The sequence below is a fragment of the Eubalaena glacialis genome, chromosome 10 (genome assembly GCF_028564815.1).
Source record: "Eubalaena glacialis isolate mEubGla1 chromosome 10, mEubGla1.1.hap2.+ XY, whole genome shotgun sequence".
NCBI classification, from domain to species: Eukaryota; Metazoa; Chordata; class Mammalia; order Artiodactyla; family Balaenidae; genus Eubalaena; species Eubalaena glacialis.
In genome coordinates, this window is record NC_083725.1 from 55926349 (window position 1) to 55944788 (window position 18440).

An 18440-nucleotide genomic window follows, 5' to 3' on the forward strand; every position below is an offset into this window, starting at 1 on the left:
TTTATAGCAGTTTCTACATGTTGCTAGAATTTCTGTTTGAAAAGAGATGCGTTCAAGCTGCTGATGGGTTTTGTCTGAAATTTTCCAAATAACTCTTTCTACAAGTGAACTGATTATTTTGCTGATAGAAAGACAGACTAAGAGTGTCAAGACATTTTCAGTATATAGCAGTAACTTAAGGATTACTAAATTAGGGATTTAGGGATTTTTATTTTCTGATTTAGACTATGGCTTCTCACTCACTGACATTCTTCCTAAATCAACACTACCATTAGGGCAGATTAATACGTTTTCAGGCTAGGGTCAGTAAAAGAAAAAAAATAACTAAATTTTTGTTATTATTATTATGGTTATATGTTACGATATTTCCTTAGGGGTAAATAACATTTTAAATAAATCTGATCAGTCATATCATTATCAATTAGATTCATATTCCCAGAGTATTCCTTTAAAATTTTCCACTAAATTTTTCGAATGAGAGACTCAAACCCGGACCCTTAAGATTTGAGAGATTGTCATAAGAGCCTGCCAAAAGCAAAAAAAATCTTTGAAGTCTTCTGCTTTAACTTAAAAATTCATATAAGTTTTGCATTCTACTCCATGAATATTTACATTTATTTTAATATAAAATTGATCTCAAATTATTTACTAACAAGTAAAAACTGAGTCCTGTTTATCCTGTGCCTTCGTAAACCTCCTTTCACACTGATGGTCGGGGTTATCGATGTCCCTGTTTGACAAGCAGAGCCTGTTGATGGAAGTCCATGCTAGTCAAAGTGTTCTCTATTGTGGCACCAATCAACCTCTTCAACCAAATCTTCCTACAAATACCATGATTTCCACGCAGAAAAAAGTCTCAAGTCCAGGTCTTCTTAAGTCTTCGTGCTCCTGGACTGTTAAATATATGGTTCAATTTTAGATGTCCTCCCCTCTTTCTTCACTTAACCAACTCCTGTGTGTGGTGAAGAGGTTTATGACAACAGGCCTGTGAGTCAGGGAGACTGAGATGGGGCAGCTGGGTCTGTTTTAGACCAACACGAAGGGAACTCTTTACCATGTATTAATGGTATTTAAAATTCTAGCACTGCCATATATTAGCCAAACGACCTTGAGCAAAAACCTCACTAAGCCTTAATCTCCAACTATGTAAATCTGAGATTTATAATAATAGCTAACTTTCAGATTTATTAAGAGAATTAAATGGTATGATGCGTGTAAAGCATTTAGTTAGCTGTCTGACCCATGGTAAGAGCTCAATTTTATTATTGTCTATATTTTAAGACCTAGTTCAGGTATCACTTCTTTTATAGAGTCTTCCTCTTGTTTCCATGGAGAATTCGTGATTTTCTTCTTTGAGTTTCCTTGCATTTTTTGTTTTTAAAAAATATATAGAAATTAATGTCGTGGGAAAATCATCATGTGCTTTTAAATGATAAGATTATAAAACAGCAGGTGCAGTGTGTATGTGTGAGATAACCATGTTAACAGTGGAGTGTTTTCTTTTGGCACCTCTGTATTTTTCAAATTTTCTACAGTGAACATCCATTAATTTTATAACCTGAAATAAATAAGACAGTTTTATACTGTTCTAACTACATTACATTTATTTTATCAAAGTAATATATGCATATAGTCTCCTTTCCTGCCACTCCTTACCTACTGAATGCTGATCCCCAAAGGATATCATTTTCAAATCTTTTCGTTGTTTCTACCATTATATACCTTCATATTTCTAAATAATATGCATACATTAGCTCTCAAATTTACCATTTTAAACACTTACTACCTTTCTACTATGGAAGATAAAAGCTTATCTTTTGAACCACGATCCAATTTCCCAATAGTTCTCTCCATCTTCCCAGTATAGTTATATCACAGGATTTTTCATTAAATCATTATATAGCATTGTTATTATGACTATGTAAATATAACTCATAGCTAAACTAAGTAGTTTGTTATGTTTATTTTGTACATTTTAGTTCCCTGGAATTAGTGATTGTTTCATGATTTGTTTGTTTAAAGATTATATACCTATTATTGCTTCTTCCCAAACTCTCCCATGAGTCATTACCTCTCAATAGCAGCAAATACATCCAATAGTGTCTCTCTCTTTTCTTAAAGACATCCTTCCCAGACCCCTAGTCCCTTATCCTTACACAGGGCTATTTCCTTTCTAGGCCTCTGTTATGGACTGAATTGTGTCCCACTAAAATCCATTTGAAGCCCTAACCCTCAGTGCCTCTGAATTTGATTATATTTGGAGATTGGTCCTTGAAAGACGTAATCAAGTTAAAATGAGGTCATTAGGATGGGCACTAATGCTGTCGTTATCATGTAATTATTTCACTTTTATTTTTTGAATCCCCAGTATTTTATGTTTTAAGGCTAGTGTTTGTTTAGACTTAGCCACATATTTACTACTTTCTTTGCTTTTAATTGCTTCTTACAATTATATCTGTGAGGAATTTCCTTCTGCCTTAAATATACCCTTGAGAATTCTTTTCCTTGAGGACTATTGCTGGTAAACTCTTCCAGTTTTTGTTTGTCTGAAATGTCTTTGTTCCACTCCTCTGTTTGTGTGTGTGTGTGTGTGTGTGTGTGTGTGTGTTTTATTTCAACAATTTATTTACACTAAAAAAACAGTTCACATATTTCTCCCCATGTCCCCATATTGGCAACTACCAATTTATTCTCTGTATATATGAGCTTGGGCTTTTTTGTTTTGTTTTGTTTGTTTGTTTTAAGATTCCACATATAAGAGAGATCATACAGTACTTGTCTCTCTCTCTTATTCCACTTAGTTTAATGCCCTCAAGATCGATCCATGTTGCCACAAATGGCAAAATTTCATTCTTTTTTGTGGGTGACTAATATTCCATTATATATATTCCACACTTCTTTATTCAGTCATCGATGGACACTTATGTTACTTCCATATCTTGGCTATTGTACATAATGCTGCAGTGAAAATAGGGATGCATATATCTTTCTGAATTAGTATTTTTATTTTCTTTGGGTAAAACCCAGAAGTGAAATTTCCAGATCTTATGGTAGTTCTATTTTTAATTTTTTGAGGAACATCCATACTCTTCCATAATGCCTGTACCAATTTCTGTTCCTGCCAACAGTGCTCAAGGGTTCTCTTTTCTCCACATCATTACCAACATTTCTATTTCTTACCTTTTTGATAATAGTCATTCTACAGGTGGGAGGCAATATCTCATTGTGGTTTGAATGTGCATTTTCTTGATGATTAATGATATTAACGACATTTTCATATGCCTGTTGGCCATCTGTATGTCTCCTCTGGAAAAATGTCAATTCAGGTCTTCTGCCCACTTTTTAATTGGATTGTTTCTTTTCTCTCTCTTTTTCTTTTTTTGTTGCGATATAGTTATATGAGTTCTTTACATATTGGGCTGGCCAAATGGCCAACCCAATATTTTAGATATTAGTCCCTTATCAGATATATGATTTGCAGTTATTTTCTCCCATTCAGTAAGTTTGCTTTTCATTTTGTTGATGGTTTCCTTTGCTACACAGAAACTTTTTAGTATGATGTAGTCCCACTTATTTTTATGTTTGTTGCTTTTGCTTTTGGCATCAGATTCAAAATTTTATCACCAACCTATGTCAACAAACTTACTACCTATGTTTTCTTGTAGGAGTTTTGTGGTTTCAGGTCTTCTGTTCAAGTCTTCAATCCAGTTTTAGTTAATTTTTGTGTGTGGTGTTAGATACTGTTCGAGTTTCCTATGCATGTGGCTGTACTGTTTCCCAACACCATTTATTTTATTTTATTTATAAATTTATTTCTTATTTATTTTTGGCTGCATTGGGTCTTTGTTGCTGCACGTGGCTCTCTCTAGTTGCGTCAAATGGGGGCTACCCTTCGTTGCGGAGCTCGGGCTCTAGGCACATGGGCTTCAGTACCTGTGGCTCGTGGGCTCTAGAGTGCAGGCTCAGTAGTTGTGGCGCGTGGGCCCAGCTGCTCCGCGGCATGTGGGATCCTCCTGGACCAGGGCTCGAACCCGTGTCCCCTGCATTGGCAGGCGGATTCTTAACCACTGCACCACCAGGGAAGCCCCCAACACCATTTATTGAAGAGACTATCCTTTCCCCATTGTGTATTCTCAGCTCCTTTGTCATAAGTTAATTGATCATCTGTGCATGGGTTTACCTCTGGGCTCTCTATTCTGTTCCCTTGATCTATGTGTCTATTTTTATGCCAATGCTGTACTGTTTTGATTACTATATCTTTGTAATATAGTTTGAAATCAGCAATGGAGGCATGATGCCTCCAGCTTTGAAGTTCCTTCTCAAGATTGGTTTGGCTCTTGCTTTTTTTTTTTTTTCTTTGTGGTCCCATACAAATTTTAGGATTATTTGTTCTATTTCTTTGAAAAATGCCATTGGAATTTTGATAAGAAATGCATTGAAACTGTAGGTTGCTATGCATAGTATGAACATTTTAACAATATTGATTCTTCCAATCCATGAGCATAGAGTATCTTTCCATTCATTTGTATTGTCTTTAATTTCTTTCATTAATGTCTTGTAGTTTTCAATATACAGGTCTTTCACTTCTTGGTTAAATTAATTCCTAGGTATTTTATTCCTTTTGATGCAGTTATAAATAGGATTGTTTTCTTTATCTCTTTCTGATAGTTTGTTGTTAGTGTATAGAAATGCCACAGATTTTTGTATATTGATTCTGTATCCTGCAATATTACTGAATTTTTTTATTAGTTCTAACAGTTTTTTGATGGAGTCTTTAGGGTTTTCTGTATATAACATCATGTCATCCGCAAATAGTGCCAGTTCTACTTCTTCCTTTCCAACTTGGATGCTTTTTATTTCTTTTTCTTGCCTAATTGCTCTGGCTAGGACTTCAAACACAGTGTTGAATAAGAGTAGTGACAGTGGGCATCTTGGTCCTGATCTTAGAGGAAAGGCTTTCAACATTTCGCCCTTGAGTATAATGATAGTTGTGGGCCTGACATATATGGCTTTTTTTATGGTGAGGTGCATTCCCTCTATACAAACTTTGTTGAGAGTTTTTATCATAAATGGTTGTTGGATATTGTCAGATGCTTTTTCTGTACTTACTGAGATGATCATATAATTTTTAGCCTTTGTTTTGTTAATATGGTGCTTCACATTGATTGATTTGTGGATCTTGAACCATCCTTGCATCCCTGGAATAAATCCCACTTGATCGTCATATGTGATCCTTTTAATATATTGCTGAATTTCATTTAATGTTTTGTTGAGAGTATTTGCATTTATGTCCATTATGGATATTGGCCTGTAATTTTCTTTTTTCTTGGTGTCCTTGTCTGGTTTTGGTATCAAGGTAATGCTGACCTTGTAAAATGTGTTTGAAAGAGTTCCTCCTCTTCTGTGTTTAGAAAGAGTTTGAGAAGGATTGGTATTAACTCTTTGAAAGTTTGGTTGAATTCAACAGTGAAACCTTCTGGTCTTGGGCCTTTGTTTTTTGGCAAGTTTGTGATTATTGATTCACTCTCCTTACTAGTAATTGGTCTGCTCAGATTTTCTATTTCATCATTCAGTTTTGGTAGGTTGATGTTTCTAGGAATTTATTGATTTCTTCTAGGCCAATTTGTTTGTGTATAATTGTCCATAGTAGTCTCTTATGATCTTTGTATTTCTGTGGAATTAATTGTAACATCTCTTTCATTTCTGATTTTATTTGAGCCCTCTCATTTTTCTTGGTGAGTCTAGCTAAAGACTTGTCAATTTTGTTTATCTTTTCAAAGAATCAGATCTTGGTTTCATTGATATACTCTCTTGTCTTTCTAGTCTCTATTTCATTTATCTCTGCTCTAATGTTTGTTATTTCCTTCCTTCTGCTAACTTTGGGCTTCATTTGTTCTTCTTTTTCTAGTTCCTTGCAGTGTAAAGTTGGGTTATTTACTGAAGACTTTCCATATTTCTTGAGATAAGCATTATTTTGCTATGAACTTCCCTCTTAAAACTGCTTTTGCTGCATCACAAATTTTGGTATGTTATATTTCCATTTTCATTTGTCTAAAAGTATTTTTTGATTTATCTTTTTGATTTCTTCTTTGGCCCATTGGTTGTTTAGTAGCATGTTGTTTTACTCTCCACATATTTGTGAATTTTCCAGCTTTGTACTTTTAGTTAATTTCTAGTTTCATACTGTTATGGTTGGAAAAGATCCTTGATACGATTTCAGTCCTCTTAAATTTATTAAGACTTGTTTTATGACCCAACATATGATCTATCCTGGAAAATGCTCCATATGTACTTGAGAAGAATGTGTATCCTGTTGCTTTTGTATGGAATGTTCTGTATGTATCTGGTATAACATGTTGTTTAAGGCCAATATTTCCTTATTGATTTTCTGTTGTATTACCTATCCATTGATGTTAGTGGGGTATAAAAATCCCCTACTATTATTATTGTTGCCTGTTTCTCTCTTTAGGTCTGTTAATATGTGCTCTGTATATTTAGGTGCTCCTATGTTGGGAGATTTGCATAAATATTTACAAATGTTATATCCTCTTGTTGGATTGATCTCTTTATCATTATGTAACACCCATCTTTGTCTCTTCTTACAGTCTTTATTTTAAAGCCTATTTTCTGATGTAAGTATAGCTACTCTAGCTTTCCATTGGCATGCAGTGTTTTTTCATCCCTTCACTTTCAGTCTGTGTGTCTTTACATCTAAAGTGAGTCTCTTGTATGCAACACATAGATGGGTCTTGCTTTTTATCCATTCAGCCACTCTGTGTCTTTTGATTGGAGAATTTAGTCTATTTCCATTTAGAGTAATTATTGATAGGTATATTTGTATTGCCATTTTGTTAATTGTTTACTGGCTGTTTTTTTAGTGCTCTCTGTTCCTTTCTTCTCATACGCTCTTCCTTTTTGATTTGACGACTTTCTTTAGTGGAATACTTATTTTCCTTTCTCTTTTTCTTTTGTGTATTTATTACAGGTTTTTGCTTTTTGGTTACCATAAGACTTATATATAACATGTACTGAAAAATTTTCAGCCAAAATTAATTCCAGTATTACTTCTGTCTTTCTTTTTTCTCCTTTTGGAACTCTAAGATATATGTTAGATTTTCTTCAGTATCTGTGGCTCTTTGCTTCTCTTTTATATATTCCATGTCATCTCTCCATACTGGTTTGAGATAATTTCTCCATACTGGTTTGAGATCCATCTTTTACTTTACTAATTCCCTATTCTTCTCTCTCTAATATGCTGCTAAATCCGCTTATTCTTTTTGAACTATTTTCAATCTGGGCATTGATTCTACTTCCTATTTTTTTTTTTTTTTCACACACACTGTATTTTATTTTTACAAGAGATAAATAGACTGACACCAAGCATTGTACATGGATGACCACAACAAAAGCAACAATGATTGCAATTACCAAACATGAAACACACTCATACTATGTCATAATATTGACATTCAGTCCAGTAATCCTCCACTGTAACAGCTTCTTTACTTTGCAGTGAAAATTGATTTGTATATTCTTTGCCTCTGAGTCCTTGTGGGATTTTTTCTTTTTTTAAATTCAACCAGAAAGTCACAAAAATTATACTCATCCTCATCAGTTCACTCAGTCCCATGTAATTAATTTTTTTTTTTATCTTGATCTTTTGTTAGCACTTTTATGAGCTCATCAGTTTTTCATTAGAGTTCTGAAAATGCTTATTCATTCAGTTCAGCAGTACAGTCAGGTACCAGAAACCTGTACTTGTCAGAGTCTTTTCCATGAATTTCCTGAAGATGAAACCCTTTTATAGGAACATATTTACAAAAGCATCAGAGTACACCCAGAACTGTCTGTAAATGACAAAAGACTTAAAAATGACCACGGTTAAAGGTTTGATGAAACTTCATAATAATGCAGTTGACAAGAAAATTAGTTATTTCTGAGATATTCATTTTAAAGTAATAACTAGGATTATGACTTATAACATTATACCAGAACATATAAGATTTTTAGAAATTTCATGTAATGTCTGAAACATTTATATTAACATATTTCCATACAAATAACCCAATGAAAGTTTAGTATTAGTTGTTTTGTTTGTTTATACTGCAGGTTCTTATTAGTCATCAATTTTATACACATCAGTGTATACATGTCAATCCCAATCGCCCAATTCAGCACACCACTATCCCCACCCCACCGCTGTTTTCCCCCCTTGGTGTCCATATGTCTGTTCTCTACATCTGTGTCTCAACTTCTGCCCTGCAAACCGGCTCATTGTACCATTTTTCTAGGTTCCACATACATGCGTTAATATACGATATTTGTTTTTCTCTTTCTGACTTACTTCACTCTGTATGACAGTCTCTAGATCCATCCACGTCTCAACAAATGACTCAATTTCATTCCTTTTTATGGCTGAGTAATATTCCATTGTATATATGTACCACACCTTCTTTATCCATTCGTCTGTTGATGGGCATTTAGGTTGCTTCCATGACCTGGCTATTGTAAATAGTGCTGCAATGAACATTGGGGTGCATGTGTCTTTTTGAATTACGGTTTTCTCTGGGTATATGCCCAGTAGTGGGATTGCTGGGTCATATGGTAATTCTATTTTTAGTTTTTTAAGGAACCTCCATACTGTTCTCCATAGTGGCTGTATCAATTTACATTCCCACCAACAGTGCAAGAGGGTTCCCTTTTCTCCACACCCTCTCCAGCATTTGTTGTTTGTAGATTTTCTGATGATGCCCATTCTAAGTGGTGTGAGGTGATACCTCATTGTAGTTTTGATTTGCATTTCTCTAATAATTAGTGATGTTGAGCATCTTTTCATGTGCTTCGTGGCCGTCTGTATGTCTTCTTTGGAGAAATGTCTATTTAGGTCTTCTGCCCGTTTTTGGATTGGGGTGTTTGTTTCTTTAATATTGAGCTGAATGAGCTGTTTATATATTTTGGAGATTAATCCTTTGTCCATTGATTCGTTTGCAAATATTTTCTCCCATTCTGAGGGTTGTCTTTTCGTCTTGTTTATGGTTTCCTTTGCTGTGCAAAAGCTTTGAAGTTTCATTAGGTCCCATTTGTTTATTTTTGTTTTTATTTCCATTACTGTAGGAGGTGGATCAAAAAAGATCTTGCTGTGATTTATGTCAAAGAGTGTTCTTCCTATGTTTTCCTCTAAGAGTTTTATAGTGTCCAGTCTTACATTTAGGTCTTTAATCCATTTTGAGTTTATTTTTGTGTATGGTGTTAGGGAGTATTCTAATTTCATTATTTCACATGTAGCTGTCCAGTTTTCCCAGCACCACTTATTGAAGAGACTGTCTTTTCTCCATTGTATATCTTTGCCTCCTTTGTCATAGATTAGTTGACCATAGGTGCATGGGTTTATCTCTGGGCTTTCTATCTTGTTCCATTGATCTATGTTTCTGTTTTTGTGCCAGTACCATATTGTCTTGATTACTGTAACTTTGTAGTATAGTCTGAAGTCAGGGAGTCTGATTCCTCCAGCTCCGTTTTTTTCCCTCAAGACTGCTTTGGCTATTCGGTGTCTTTTGTGTCTCCATACAAATTTTAAGATGATTTGTTCTAGCTCCGTAAAAAATGCCATTGGTAATTTGATAGGGATTGCATTGAATCTGTAGATTGCTTTGGGTAGTATAGTCATTTTCACAATGTTGATTCTTCCAATCCAAGAACATGGTATATCTCTCCATCTGTTGGTATCATCTTTAATTTTTTTCATCAGTGTCTTATAGTTTTCTGCATACAGGTCTTTTGTCTCCCTAGGTAGGTTTATTCCTAGGTATTTTATTCTTTTTGTTGCAATGGTAAATGGGAGTGTTTCCATAATTTCTCTTTCAGATTTTTCATCATTAGTGTATAGGAATGCAAGAGATTTCTGTGCATTAATTTTGTATCCTGCAACTTTACCATATTCATTAATTAGCTCTAGCAGTTTTCTGGTGGCAGTTTTAGGATTCTCTATGTATAGTATCATGTCATCTGCAAACAGTGACAGTTTTACTTCTTCTTTTCCAATTTGTATTCCTTTTATTTCTTTTTCTTCTCTGATTGCCGTGGCTAGGACTTCCAGAACTATGTTGAATAATAGTGGTGAGAGTGGACATCCTTGTCTCATTCCTGATCTTAGAGGAAATGCTTTCAGTTTTTCACCATTGAGAATGATGTTTGCTGTGGGTTTGTCATATATGGCCTTTATTATGTTGAGGTAGGTTCCCTCTATGCCCACTTTCTGGAGAGTTTTTATCATAAATGGGTGTTGAATTTCGTCAAAAGCTTTTTCTGCATCTATTGAGATGATCATATGGTTTTTATTCTTCAATTTGTTAATATGGTGTATCACATTGATTGATTTGCGTATATTGAAGAATCCTTGCATCCCTGGGATAAATCCCACTTGATCGTGGTGTATGATCCTTTTAATGTGTTGTTGGATTGTTTGCTAGTATTTTGTTGAGGATTTTTGCATCTATATTCATCAGTGATATTGGTCTGTAATTTTCTTTTTTTGTAGTGTCTTTGTCTGGTTTTGGTATCAGGGTGATGGTGGCCTCATAGAATGAGTCTGGGAGTGTTCCTTCCTCTGCAATTTTTTGGAAGAGTTTGAGAAGGATAGGTGTTAGCTCTTCTCTAAATGTTTGATAGAATTCACCTGTGAAGCCATCTGGTCCTGGACTTTTGTTTGTTGGAAGATTTTTAATCACAGTTTCAATTTCATTACTTGTCATTGGTCTGTTCATATTTTCTGCTTCTTCCTGGTTCAGTCTTGGAAGGTTATACCTTTCTAAGAATTTGTCCATTTCTTCCAGGTTGTCCATTTTATTGGCCTAGAGTTGCTTGTAGTAATCTCTTAGGATGCTTTGTATTTCTGCGGTGTCTGTTGTAACTTCTCCTTTTTCATTTCTGATTTTATTGATTTGAGTCCTCTCCCTCTTTTTCTTGATGAGTCTGGCTAATGGCTTATCAATTTTGTTTATCTTCTCAAAGAACCAGCTTTTAGTTTTATTGATCTTTGCTATTGTTTTCTTTGTTTCTATTTCATTTATTTCCGCTCTGATCTTTATGATTTCTTTCCTTCTGCTAACTTTGGGTTTTGTTTGTTCTTCTTTCTCTAGTTTCTTTAGGTGTAAGGTTAGATTGTTTACTTGAGATTTTTCTTGTTTCTTGAGGTAGGCTTGTATAGCTATAAACTTCCCTCTTAGAACTGCTTTTGCAGCATCCCATAGGTTTTGGGTTGTCGTGTTTTCATTGTCATTTGTCTCTAGGTATTTTTTGATTTCCTCTTTGATTTCTTCAGTAATCTCTTGGTTATTTAGTAACGTATTGTTTAGCCTCCATGTGCTTGTGTTTTTTACGTTTTTTCCCCTCTAATTCATTTCTAATCTCATAGCGTTGTGGTCAGAAAAGATGCTTGATATGATTTCAATTTTCTTAAATTTACTGAGGCTTGATTTGTGACCCGAGATGTGATCTATCCTGGAGAATGTTCCGTGCGCACTTGAGAAGAACGTGTAATCTGCTGTTTTTGGATGGGATGTCCTATAAATATCAATTAAATCTATCTGGTCTATTGTGTCATTTAAAGTTTCTGTTTCCTTATTTATTTTCATTTTGGATGATCTGTCCATTGGTGTAAGTGAGGTGTTAAAGTCCCCCACTATTACTGTGTTACTGTCGATTTCCTCTTTTATAGCTGTTAGCAGTTGCCTTATGTAATGAGGTGCTCCTATGTTGGGTGCATATATATTTATAATTGTTATATCTTCTTCTTGGATTGATCCCTTGATCATTATGTAGTGTCCTTCCTTGTCTCTTGTAACATTCTTTATTTTAAAGTCTATTTTATCTGATATGAGTATAGCTACTCCAGCTTTCTTTTGATTTCCATTTGCATGGAATATCTTTTTCCATCCCCTCACTTTCAGTCTGTATGTGTCCCTAGGTCTAAAGTGGGTCTCTTGTAGACAGCATATATATGGGTCTTGTTTTTGTATCCATTCAGCAAGCCTGTGTCTTTTGGCTGGAGCATTTAATCCATTCACGTTTAAGGTAATTATCGATATGTATGTTCCTATGACCATTTTCTTAATTGTTTTGTGTTTGTTTTTGTAGGTCCCTTTCTTCTCTTGTGTTTCCCACTTAGAGAAGTTCCTTTAACATTTGTTGTAGAGCTGGTTTGGTGGTGCCGAATTCTCTTAGCTTTTGCTTGTCTGTAAAGCTTTTGATTTCTCCATCAAATCTAAATGAGATCCTTGCCGGGTAGAGTAATCTTGGTTGTAGGTTTTTCCCTTTCATCACTTTAAGTATATCATGCCACTCCCTTCTGGCTTGTAGAGTTTCTGCTGAGAAATCAGCTGTTAACCTTATGGGAGTTCCCTTGTATGTTATTTGTCGTTTTTCCCTTGCTGCTTTCAATAATTTTTCTTTGTCTTTAATTTTTGCCACTTTGATTACTATGTGTCTCGGCGTGCTTCTCCTTGGGTTTATCCTGTATGGGACTCTCTGTGCTTCCTGGACTTGGGTGGCTATTTCCTTTCCCATGTTAGGGAAGTTTTCGACTATAATCTCTTCAAATATTTTCTCTGGTCCTCTCTCTCTCTCTTCTCCTTCTGGGACCCCTATAATGCAAATGTTGTTGCGTTTAATGTTGTCCCAGAGGTCTCTTAGGCTGTCTTCATTTCTTTTCATTCTTTTTTCTTTAGTCTGTTCCGCAGCAGTGAATTCCACCATTCTGTCTTCCAGGTCACTTATCCGTTCTTCTGCCTCAGTTATTCTACTATTGATTCCTTCTAGTGTAGTTTTCATTTCAGTTATTGTATTGGTCATCTCTGTTTGTTTGTTCTTTAATTCTTCTAGGTCTTTGTTAATCATTTCTTGCATCTTCTCAATCTTTGCCTCCATTCTTATTCCAAGGTCCTGGATCATCTTCACTATCATTATTCTGAATTCTTTTTCTGGAAGGTTGCCTATCTCCACTTCATTTAGTTGTTTTTCTGGGGTTTTTTCTTGTTCCTTCATCTGGTATATAGCCCTCTGCCTTTTCATCTTGTCTATCTTTCTGTAAATGTGGTTTCTGTTCCACAGGCTGCAGGACTGTAGTTTTTCTTGCTTCTGCTGTCTGCCCTCTGGTGGTTGAGGCTATATAAGAGGCTTGATGGGAGGCTCTGGAGGTGGGTAGAGCTGACTGTTGCTGTGGTGGTCAGAGCTCTGTAAAACTTTAATCCACTTGACTGTTGATGGATGGGGCTGGGTTCCCTCCCTGTTGGTTGTTTTGCCTGAGGCAACCCGACACTGGAGCCTACCCGGGCTCTTTGGTGGGGCTAATGGCAGACTCTGGGAGGGCTCACGCCAAGGAGTACTTCCCAAACCTCCGCTGCCAGTGTCCTTGACCCCACGGTGAAACAGAGCCAGCCCCCGCCTCTGCAGGAGACCCCCCAACACCAGCAGTTATGTCTGGTTCAGTCTCCCCCAGGGTCACTGCTCCTTCGCCTGGGTCCCGATGCACACACTGTTTTGTGTACGCCCTCCAAGAGTGGGGTCTCTGTTTCCCCCAGTCCTGTCGAAGTGCTGCAATCAATTCCCACTAGGCTTCAAAGTCTGATTCTCTATGAATTCCTCCTCCCGTTGCCGGACCCCCAGGTTGGGAAGCCTGACGTGGGGCTCAGAACGTTCACTCCAGTGGGTGGACTTCTGTGGTATAAGTGCTCACCAGTCTGTGAGTCACCCACCCAGCAGTTATGGGATTTGATTTTACTCTGATTGCGCCCCTCCTACCGTCTCACTGTGGCTTCTCCTCTGTCCTTGGACGTGGGGTATCCTCCTTGGTGAAGTCCAGTGTCTTCCTGTCGATGATTGTCCAGCAGCCAGTTGTGATTCTGGTGCTCTCGCAAGAGGGAGTGAGAGCACGTCCTTCTACTCCGCCATCTTGGTTAATCTCCTCTAGTTCCTTTTTCTGTATGCATAATTTCAAGCTTGTATTTTATTTCTTTAAACGTATTAAACAGTTATAATCTGTATCTGATAATTTAATTATCTGATTTTGTAAGAATGTGTCAGCTGTCTGTTGTTTAATGCTGGTTCTTATTTATGGTACCTTGTTTCCTTGTGGATTTAGCTTGCTGTTTTTTATTTTATTTTTTCATGTACTTAGTTTCCTTGGACTTTTATTCATGGGAATTATTTGAGGCCTGGTATAAAGGTGAGTACTACAGTGGGGATTTACCTTTGCTTTTGTCAATTGCTGCCAATACAGGACCACTCTAATTTAAAAATGTGACCAGGTTTCACGACAATTAATCTTTCAGTTCACTGAAAGAGGTTTTATTGGTTTTCTTTTCGGTTCTAAATTATCCTTATTCTGCAGAGGTTCTTATACTCTCAAGGTCCTAGCTTTAGTCGTGAAATCTACTCAGCTTTCTTCTTTCAGCAGGCTCTAATGCTTTGTTCCCTGTCTCTTTCATTCCATGCATCCTTGAAAACCTAAATTCAGGTTCATGTAGTTTGGCAACTGTCTTTAGAGTGACTTCCATCTGCAGAGCTCTCGTTAGCTATTCTTTGAATTGCTATTCTTTATCAGTGCCTATCCTAGATTATCTTACTTTCTTGGTAGCTTATTAATGCTTCAAATTTATTTTTAATATACATATTATCCAGTATTTTTAGGACATTTCAACATGAAGGGGTGATCCAGGAAACCGACCTCCTTCCTATATTACTAATAAAAATAGCCTCGCTGCTGCTCATAGCACAACATGCATCAATTAAAATGTTTTGAATGTATTTGTTTGAGTTTCTTTCTTCCCTACCAGACTTGTAGCTTGTCAAAGACAAAGACTGTTGTTCATTTCAGTGCCTGGCTTATAATAGGGACTCAATACATACTGAATAAATGAATATTAGTAAATTCTACATAACATCACATTTTTGTGTCCTTTATTGATTACATATGAAGCAAATTTGTGGACTTATAATTAGGACAAGGTAAAGAAATTCCAATTTGAAATATGATTAACTGATGATAGTACATCTGGTACTTTTGAGTTTTTGTGTTCCTTTTTTGTGTGTGTGGCACAACTTACAGGAGAAGTTGATTATTAATGTAATTATTAAATTCAGCATATTATCTCATTATAATCTGTAAGAAACACAAACTAGTTGCCCTCACAGCATAGAAATAAAACAAAAAACCCTGTTATATAACACTGATTTTTAATTGTCTCAATGTTGGGTGGCCTGTTGCTATGGAAATCTCCCCATACTATCTGCAGGTATGAATCACATACTGGGTAGCACTACATCTGCAGTGCTGCAGTGTACCATATGGCAAATTTACTGCAGCCAAAGGAAGCAAGTAAAAACTTTCCACGGATGAATTCAACACTTCCAAGGTAGAGGCAACTAGTAAATAGTCTACATTGCCTGTTTTGGGGCAATACGAAAACTTCAAAGGCATTTGTCCTGAAAGACTGAATACATAGGTTCTGAGCTGATTCAGGTAGGAAAAAGGGGCTGCTGTAAGAACAGCTCCAGTAAAAAAACCTCAAACTTGAATTGGTAAATGCTGCCTGTACCCATCACAGTTGTCTGGTCTTCATCTGAATCCAGTTCATCATTAGTGTTTATAGACTGCTACTGATTTATAGATCTATAGCTCTTGGAAAAATCTCAATGTTTGTTTCATAATAATTGTTTAACATATGAAAATTGGATGGATGGATGGATAGATAGATGGATGATAGAACTAAGAGGTTAATTCTTGATGTATCTAGAGTTACAGTTGATGTGAACAGATGATGGCTACCGTTTATTGACCACCACACATGCTGGACCTTTATCAGTTGTTTTACATAAATTATTTGATTTTCATTTTCCAACATTCTACAAGGATAGATATTATTCCCATTTGACCTATAAAAATGCTAAAGATAAAAGATTAATTTGTCTGTCACTTATAGTAGTAAATGTGATGTGAAGCTTATGTTTCACTGCAATTCTATCTGACCTCAAAACTTGTGTATACATAGGTCAAAGGTCAACACTGTGCTTTAGAGACAGACTGCCTGGGTCCAAATGTCAGTTCCATCTTTTACTGTCTGTGTGTCTTCAGGCTACTTTCTTAACTCTCTTATCTTCAGTTTTCCCTCTGTAAATGGAGGTAATGAAAGTATTTACCCAGGAGGATTCTTGAGAGAATTAAATGACCTATATTGCACAGGGTCTAGTAAGTGCCTAGTTAAGTGCTCAGTAAGTGTGAATTACTATCGTTATGCTCATTCATTTATTTAAAAATATGGCATACTAGTTTTGTATATTCAAGGATGAGTAATTTTTTTTTTTCTTTTAGAGCAGCTTGTTTACTAGGGTGGTAGTTCTCAAACTGTGGTTCCAGACTACCAGCATTACCATCAGCTAGGGACTTGTTAGGAAAGCAAATTTTCAAGCCATATCCCAGGTATACTGAATAAGAAACTCTAGAGATGGAGTCCAACCAAATGTGTTTTAACAAGCCCTCCCATGATTCTGATGTACACAAAAGTTTGAGAGTCATTAGTGTGAGAGAAAAAATGTTGTCTTTCCTAGCTTTACCCAGGGCCAACTCTGCCCAAAGGATGCTTTTGGAACTAATCCTGAGACACTGTGATTTTTCTAGAATCAATTCCCATAGCTTCAAATGGATGCTGCAGTCACTTTGTTCTATGAGCCCATCTAATCACCAAGATTCTTGATTAATCGTTAATAATTTTGTCGTGACAGAATTTGAAATTATTTGATAATTATTTGATATCAATTATTTGATAGTGGTTTCTTCTCGTGTGGAATGAGATGTAATGCTGTGATTATCACAGCCATTAGAAGACGCTGCTGGAATTTCTCCAGAGTTGAAGCAGGCATAACATTTGAGTTGCCCCTAAAAGCAGGCCAATTTCTATTTCTCCATAAAAAAATGAATATTTGATTAATTTTTCTGACTGGTGATTATTTGAATCAACTTTGTAAGGCTTTTTCTATTTAAGTTTCACATTGTTAAGTTTCATACGTGGAAAATGACGCATGGCAAACTTTCAGATTAAGCCTGCTTCAATGCAGAAACAAAGCTCAGTAGAATGTATTTGAGCCTTAGGAAGATTAATTTAACATCAGTCTCAAAACTGAAAATGAAACCACCTATTTTAGAAAAGTCAAAAGAGAGGAAATTAAGTTATAATCATTTTTATCAATATTTTTTAAGAAATGAGAATGTTTAAATGCTTTAACTGTTTCAGCCTCCCTAAATTTTTTAAAGCCATTTAACCTTCCTAAGTCCTTTCCTTAATCTGCAAAACTGAAGGGTTATTTAAATTGATTTCTTAGTTGTTCTTTTTTTTCCTAGCCAGGAGAAAAGAATAGTGCAATGAATACATTGAAAACTATCATTTACATTGAGGAATAGAATCTTTAATTTCTTTGGGAGTCTTTCTGAAGTAGATCCCGCTCTAACTAGGTAAAAATTTTAAGCAAGATCTTTTGAGATTTCCACAAAAACTATCAATTTGTTAGACTTTATAGCAGTTCCAGGAACTGCTGGCACCCAGTGGTTATGTAGAAACTCTTGATCTGAGCAGATGGAAAATCCCAATTAGCTTGAGGGTATTAATATATCTTCCCAGCTGACCCTAAATATCTTTATCTGATTTATTATTATTACCTACCTCGTAAAGTTCTTAAAGGCCTCCATAATGTTATACATGATAATAAACCTGATGCTTAACTCATGTATGGAAAGAGCTCCACATACATGCTGTTATTGCTCTAGCACAGTGGTTTCTAAACTTTACCGTGTCTCAGAAGCACCTGGGAGTGACGCTTGTTTAAAACTATAGATTCTTAGGTGTCATCCCATAGATAAGGTAGGTTCACCAAATCTGCATTTTTAACAAGCTTCCCAAGTATTTAGAATACAGTCTACCCTGTATGTATTAAGGTTTTCCTAAGAAACAAACCCAATAGGGAGATGGGGAGATTTATTTATTTTAGGGAATTGTCTTATGTGATTGTTGGAGCTGGCATGTCTGAAATCTGTAGGACATACTGGGAGACCAGAAATTCAGGCAAGAATTGCTGCTGCTGTCTTGAGTCTGAATTTTGCAAGCAGCAGGCTGGACATGCAGGGAGGGTTTCTATGTTGTAGTTTTTAGGAGAATTCCTCCTTCTCTGGGAAACCTCTCTTTGTTCTTAGGGCCTTTAACTGATTAGATGAGGCCCACCCACATTATAGAGAGTAATCTGCTTTACTCAGAGCTTCAAATGTTAGTCACATTTTAAAAATACCTTCACATCAGCATCTGGACTAGTGTTTGACCAAACAGCTGGGCACCATAGGCCAGCTAAGTTCACATAACATTAAACATTGCAGTATAAGACCACACTTCAAGAAAAAA